We start from the raw sequence: 7,695 nt of genomic DNA, 5'->3' as shown, positions 1-7,695 counted from the left end.
CTGTGGAGATGGGAGAAACTTCCAGAAGGACAACCATCTCTGCAGCACTCCACCAATCAGGCCTTTATGGTAGAGTGGCCAGATGGAAGCCACTACTCAGTAAAAGGCAAATGACAGCCCGCTTGGAGTTTGCCAAATGGCACCTAAAGGACTCTCAGACCATGAGAAACAAGATTTTCTGTTCTGGTCTGATGAAACCAAGATTGAACTCTTTGGCCTGAATGCCAAGCGTCACATCTGGAGGAAACCTGGCACCATCCCTACGGTGAAGCATGGTGGTGGCAGCATCATGCTGTGGGGATGTTTTTCAGCAGCAGGGACTGGGAGACCAGTCAGGATCGAGAGAAAGATGAACAAAGTACAGAGATCCTTGATGAAAACCTGCTCCAGAGCGCTCAGGACCTCAGACTGGGGCGAAGGTTCACCTTCCAACAGGACAACGACCCTAAGCACACAGCCAAGACAATGCAGGAGTGGCTTCGGGACAAGTCTCTGAATGTCCTTGAGTGGCCCAGCCAGAGCCCGGACTTGAACCCGATCGAACATCTCTGGAGAGACCTGAAAATAGCTGTGCAGCGACGTCCCCCATCCAACCTGACAGAGCTTGAGAGGATCTGCAGAGAAGAATGGGAGACACTCACCAAATACAGGTGTGCCAAGCTTGTAGTGTCATACCCAAGAAGACTTGAGGCTGTAATCGTTGCCAAAGGTGCTTCAACAAAGTACTGAGTAAAGGGTCTGAAGACTTATGTAAATGTGATATTTCAGTTTTAAAAAATAATTACAATTCACAACCTGTACATAATACTGCATAGCTAGGGTCTTTTCTCTTGACTTCGGTGCAAGTTGTTCACATGATTGTTTTCGTGCAGGTGTTGTCAAATCCTCAGCTTTACTCCTCCAGCAGATCAAACTGCAGCATTGTTGTTGCTGATACAACTGTAATCCTGTTTGACCTCAACTATCAGACTATCTTGCTGCATCTTGACTTTGGTTAGTATCTCTTTTGTTTTCTGTAAAAAAAATATAATTGTATTGTCACATACACTGGATAGGTGCAGTGAAATGGGTTGTTTTACAGGGTCAGCCATAGTAGTACGGTGCCTTTGGAGCAACTTAGTGTTAAGTGCCTTGCTCAAGGCCACGTCGGTAGATTATTTTCACCTTGTCAGCTCGGGTACTGGCCCAACGCTCTAACCGCTAGGGTACGTGCCGCCCTATGTTGTCTAATGTAATGATGTGTTGCATTATAGTGAATGATGATGATGAATAAAAACACGTTTATTTCAGACTCTGATGTGGATACTATGGACGTTTGTCTGGATGGCCAGTTTTTGGTGGTCTGTGAGAGAAATGGAAACTTCAATCTTATCTACAGTGCATTCGGAAAGTATTCAGACCCCTTGACATTTTCCAAATTTTGTTACGTTACAGCCTTATTCTAAAATTGATTAAATACTTTATTTTCCTCATCAATCTACACACAATAACACAATGACAAAGCAAAAACAGGTTTAGAAATGTTTGCAAATGTATTAAAAATTAAAAACGGAAATATCACATTTACATAAGTATTCAGACCTTTTACTCAGTACTTTGTTGAAGCACCTTTGGCAGCGATTACAGCCTCCAGTCTTCTTGGGTAAGACGCTACAAGCTTGGCACACCTGTATTTGGGGAGTTTCTTCTATTCTTCTCTGCAGATCCTCTCAAGCCCTGTCAGGTTGAATGGGTAGTGTCGCTGCACAGCTATTTTCAGGTCTCTCCAGAGATGTTCAATCTGGTTCAAGTCTGGGCTCTGGCTGGGCCACTCAAGGGCATTCAGAAACTTGTCCCAAAGCCACTCCTGCTTTGTCTTGGCTGTGTGCTTACGGTCGTTTTCCTGTTCGAAGTTGAACCTTCGCCCCCAGTCTGAGGTCCTGGAGCAGGTTTTCATCAAGGATCTCTCTGTGTACTTTGCGCTGTTCATCTTTCCCTCGATCCTGACTAGTCTCCCAGTCCCTGCCGCTGAAAAACATCCCCACAGCATGGTGCTGCCACCACCATGCTTCACCGTAGAAATGGTGCCAGGTTTCCTCCAGACGTGACGCTTAGCATTCAGGCCAAAGAGTTCAATATTGGTTTCATGAGACCAGAGAATCTTGTTTCCCATGGTCTGAGAGTCTTTAGGTGCCTTTTGGCAAACTCCAATCGGCCTATCATGTGCCTTTTAAATGAGGAGTGGCTTCCGTCTGGCCACTCTACCATAAAGGCCTGATTGGTGGAGTGCTGCAGAGATGGTTGTCCTTCTGGAAGGTTCTCCCATCTCCACAGAGGAACTCTGGAGCTCTGTCAGTGACCATTGGGTTCTTGGTCACCTCCCTGACCAAGGCCCTTCTCCCCCGATTGCTCAGTTTGGCCGGGCGGCCAGCTCTAGGAAGAGTCTTGGTGGTTCCAAACTTCTTCCATTTAAGAATGATGGAGGCCACAGTGGTCTTGGGGACCTTCAATGCTGCAGAAAGTTTTTGGTACCCTTACCCAAATATGTGCCTTGACACAATCCTGTCTCTGAGCTTTACGGACAATTCCTTCGACCTCATGGCTTGGTTTTTGCTCTGACATGCACAGCCAACTGTGGGACCATATATAGACAGGTGTGTGCCTTTCCAAATCATGTCCAATCAATTGAATTTACCACAGGTGGACTACAATCAAGTTATAGAAACATCTCAAGGATGATCAATGGAAACAGGATGCACCTGAGCTCAATTTCAAGTCTCATAGCAAAGGGTCTGAATACTTATGTAAATAAGGTATTATTATTTATTTTTTTACATTTGAAAAAGATTCTAAAAACCTGTTTTCGCTTTGTCATTATGGGGTATTGTGTGTAGATTGATGAGGGAAAAAAAGCAATTTAATCCATTTTAGAATAAGGCTGTAATGTAACAAAATGTGGAAAAAGTCAAGGGGTCTGAATACTTTCCGAAGGCACTGTATTTAAATGTGTGAAAACCACCTCTTCCAGAGCAATAGGAGACACCATATTTGAATTGATTTGAGCAATCTGATAAAGTTTCTGGCAATGGTTTTATCTAAGGAAGGAAATATATCAAATATTTGAAATGGGAAACGATTGGGATTCCATAAGTAAAGTCTCTCTTTCAAATCAATTTGATCCGAGTCCTCCATCAGGGTCTTGAGGCAGTAGGGCTGATTTGGTTAGATAAAATTTAGAGCATGAGATGAAGCTGAATTTATTTACAATATTCAATGTGTTTGGATCGATTTGTCTGCTGCTTCTAGTGCTTCTGAACGGAGAAGAGCAGAAATTGCATGTTATAACTATGGCTGAGGGATTGGCATATACAGTAGTATTTTAATCATATTAATGAAAATTGGAGCCAATTCCCATATGTTCCAAGACAGACCAGACATATTTTAAATTGTGGAATGGAAACAGGATGCACCTGAGCTCAATTTGAGTCTCATAGCAAAGGGTCTGAATGCTTATGTAAATAAGGTATGTTTTTTATTTTTTTACATTTGCAAAATATTCTAAAAACCTGTTTTCGCTTCGTCATTATGGGGTATTGTGTGTAGATTGATGAGGAAAAAAAGCAATTTAATCCATTTTAGAATAAGGCTGTAATGTAACAAAATGTGGAAAAAGTCAAGGGGTCTGAATACTTTCCAAATGCACTGTATGTGCTGCAAAAGAGGACCCTTCTCACCAGAGTAAGAAATGGGGCTGACATCATATCCCCCATGACATTTCAGCTATTAAATGTGTCAATGTTATCATGTTCTGTTAAGTGTTTGCATGCTGAGACTACTATGCTTTTTGTGTTTTTTTTTACTCCGCTAGTAAAAGGTTTCTTGTACTTGAGACCTGTTATATTTTACTTACAATTATTTAAAACAATGTTTTCTCTCATCTCTGTAGCTTTTGAGAAAATGGACATAGGGGCTTTGAAAGAGGTATGTGTGTTGGAGATGGTCTTTCGTTATGAAATAACAATGATTCAAATCATATGACATTGGAATAAGCAACCCAACGATTGTTTCCATCTCTCCAGCTCCAGTCTCTCATTAAGACAGACTTCTGCACCACCAAGGAGATCCATGGAGGGGCATTGATGTACAGCCTGGGAAATTAAATCCATTTCATGATTGGGATATTGTTTTGCGCAAGCACCTGCACTTATTTGTTAATCAAAGAGTTGCATGTAGAAAGCAAAGATAAATCATATCTCCTTTTAAAGCAAAGTGAAAGAAAGCTACTGCCGGTAATAGAACGTTAGATTTTTATTCACTGGTCAAGTGGGCTATACACAGCATGTTTTCACTTTTAACATTGCAGCTGTATATAGCTTTTCGCATAACTGAGGTGGTTATTATTCATGAGCAAGTTTTCCTTTTGCCTTTTCTTTTTTTACAGGCGGACGGGGAAGCTGTTCTAACCCACTGGAGGTTGGATCATGGTCAGGCCACAATGTCTCTCTGTCAGTTTCTGGACTCCAGCCTTATACCAGGTAGCCTTGATTGTATTTTATTGTCTACTCTAGTGTGTTAAAGCTACATGTAACATTTCTAATGAAATAGGTTAGAGGTATACTTTGCTTTAAAAAATATATATTTGCCAATCTCTCATTTATAGACATAGACACAAAGCTGTATATCGAATATTTAGAGATGCCATTCATTGTCAGATGTGTACAATTATGTTGCCAATAGTTAAGCTTTAGCATGATTTTGAATTGTTGTGTATTAATGTCATAATCACATTTCTCCCTCATCTGTATTGTAGGGGTGAGAAAAATCCTGGTGGTGGACAATCTCATGTATGTTCATAGTGCAGAGGTGAGTCCAGCTGTATCAATCATCATAACTCAGTTTATCATTTTATACTTTAGCCGTTTTGGCCATTAGAAGTTTTGAAGTTAAGGGCCATCCACACCAAGGACGAAAACTATAACGATAAACTATACATATATTACCTTCAGAAAGTATTCACACCCCTCTGAGTTTGGCGGATGCCAGGAGAACGCTACCTGCCCCAATGCATAGTGCCAACTGTAAAGTTTGCTGGAGGAGGAATAATGGTCTGGGGCTGTTTTTCATGGTTCGGGCTAGGCCCCTTAGTTCCAGTGAAGGGAAAGTTTAACGCTACAGCATACAATGACATTCTAGACTATTCTGTGCTTCCAACTTTGTGGCAACAGTTTGAGGGAGGCCCTTTCCTGTTTCAGCATGACAATGCCCCCGTGCACAAAGCGAGGTCCATACAGAAATGATCGGTGTGGAAGAACTTGATTGGCCTGCAGAGCCTTGACCTCAACCTCATCGAACACCTTTGGGATGAATTGGAACGCTGACTGCGAGCCAGGCCTAATCGCCCAACATCAGTGCCCAACCTCACTAATAATCTTGTGGCTGAATGGAAGCAAGTCCCAGCAGCAATGTTCCAACATCTAGTGGAAAGCCTTCCCAGAAGAGTGGGGGCTGTTATAGCAGCAAAGGGCAGACCAACTCCATATTAATGCCCTTGATTTTGGAATGAGAGCAGGTGTCCACATACTTTTGGCCATGTATTGTATTTCTTGAATCAAAATAATATTATGAAAATATGAATGTGCATTTTGATAAAGAGCGGGTGATCGGCGTCTTGAAGTGGAGATTCCATATTCTTGATGGGCCTCTTCCTCTTCAGTTTGTGAAGACTCTGCAGGACTAAATGGAAAACAGGGAGGTGGCCACAATTGATAAAATGGTACTGTGTGTGCAGCTTTGATAAATTCCTGTATGTCAGCAAGTGTGGTGTTCAACAAGAACAGTTTGGGGGATGGGTAGTGTCCAACCTTCTAATTCAAGATCTCAATTGAAAGTAAACTCTGAACTTGAAAAGCAAAGGAGTATACCCAGTCAACCTAGTCAATTAAGCTAAATGAGCTGTTATTGTTAGCTCATTACACATTCATTTGTGTTGATATGATTGACTTAATACATGTACCAGCATCTACCTTACTGAACTGCTCTCCACCCTGCACTGTCTGTAGACTCTGCTTCTATCTCCTGAGAATGCAAAACATTAATTGTGACATCATTTATTATGTTAATTGTCATGTGATTCAGACAAAACAATGAATTTCAATAAAAACATAATCACGTTTTAACTGACTAATACATTTTCTATTTATACTGAATTGTCTTTTAAGTAAAAATACTTTAAAGTACTACTTAAGTAATTGGGTATCTGTACTTTACTATGTGTATATATATACACTACCAATCAAAAGTTTGGACACACCTACTCATTCAAGGGTTTTTCTTTATTTTCACATTGTACAATAATAGTATAAACATCAAAACTATGAAATAACACATGGAATCATGTAGTATCCAAAAAAGTGTTACCTGTCAGGGTGAAAAATGCCATAAAATAAGGCCTGTTTTTTCGTGATTACTTCAAAACTAAGGCAAGCAGCTGGGACATATGGTAATAATATGAAACTGGGCTCCACGGCAGATGCAATGAACTAGTTCTTATCAGAAAAAATGCGTTGTTAAAAATGTAATGTGTCCAGCCTACTAACTGAGGAAAGATTTACATAATACAAGCGGTCATATTTAGATAACTCTCGGCTGACACAAACCACAATGTGAATTAGCTAATAGCAATTACTATTTATAATTCATTACATCACGGGTGAGCTCACCATTGATTGAAATAATTGAGTAAAACACTTTCTAGAAATCGAAAGTTATCTGACGATGGGTAGTTTGACCGCGCCGCCATGTTTTTTCTTTTCGCGTCAACCGAAGATAATAAGAGGAGACAAGATGAGTTTGATCTGTTTACAGTATGCATTTTACACACGTGTGTCGTCTACGATCATTCACTTCCGGAAGGTTACACGAAAGAGTGAACCATTCCTTCACCTCATTATAACATCTTTGGTCTGACATGTTTTACGTGACACCCAGAATGCATTGTCTAACGTCAACAAACATGGCGCCACACATAGCTTAGCTCATTATAATCAGTACAACCTCAAAAGTATTTTACACACATCATATGTGTCCATTACAATATATGCAATAATCGGAATGCATTATTTGTCACCAGTACTTGAAAACGTGAATAAAACTGTAAATACATAATGTCTCATACATGCTACAGTAGAAACGACAACACGATATACAGAAAATAAGGCACTTACTTTGATAGGAACGCACACATGTCCAAAGTTTTATTATTTGTAAGGAAAACAATTAAGGCAATGCGAGCGCCAGCCAGAAAATGTGTCAGTTCGTGCAAGACTGCTCAAATGTCTGCATACTTGATCTGCGGAAACATTGGTGAAGTGCTTGGGCTCTCCTCGAAGAGAGACGTTTGTCCGGCTCAGTAAAGCCTCAAACATTAAATTGTCCGCAAAACGGAAATGGCCTACTTCTATGTGAATCGATGAGGTGGAAAACACCTCAATTCAAAAAGTTAGAAAATAAAACTTGTAAGAAAACAATTTGAAATTGACAAGTTGAAACATAGCCTATAGATAATTAGCAGGGAGTGAGTGCATTCTGACATCGCGTGCATAAAACAACTAACGCTGGGGCGACCTTTAGAGATATTTGGAACTGACGTGTGAAAAGGGTAAACAACAGGTGCTAAGTAAAACAGTCTGTTTGTGAGGACAACTCATAAAAAATACT

General features: G+C 40.6%; 1 long non-coding RNA gene across 1 annotated transcript; it reads right to left on the bottom strand.

The window, feature by feature from the left end:
* Positions 1-5,500: 5,500 nt before the first annotated feature.
* LOC121584178 lies at positions 5,501-6,962 on the bottom strand. Its single transcript, XR_006003672.2, has 3 exons — positions 6,397-6,962; positions 6,003-6,054; positions 5,501-5,712 (listed from the first exon to the last, which is right to left on the bottom strand). It is a non-coding gene; the product is annotated as an uncharacterized LOC121584178 (long non-coding RNA).
* Positions 6,963-7,695: the final 733 nt, after the last annotated feature.

This window comes from Coregonus clupeaformis, chromosome 16 (assembly GCF_020615455.1).
Source record: "Coregonus clupeaformis isolate EN_2021a chromosome 16, ASM2061545v1, whole genome shotgun sequence".
Taxonomy (NCBI): domain Eukaryota; kingdom Metazoa; phylum Chordata; class Actinopteri; order Salmoniformes; family Salmonidae; genus Coregonus; species Coregonus clupeaformis.
The sequence above is the reverse complement of the archived record's forward strand: the minus strand, read 5'-3'. Positions and strand labels throughout refer to the sequence as shown.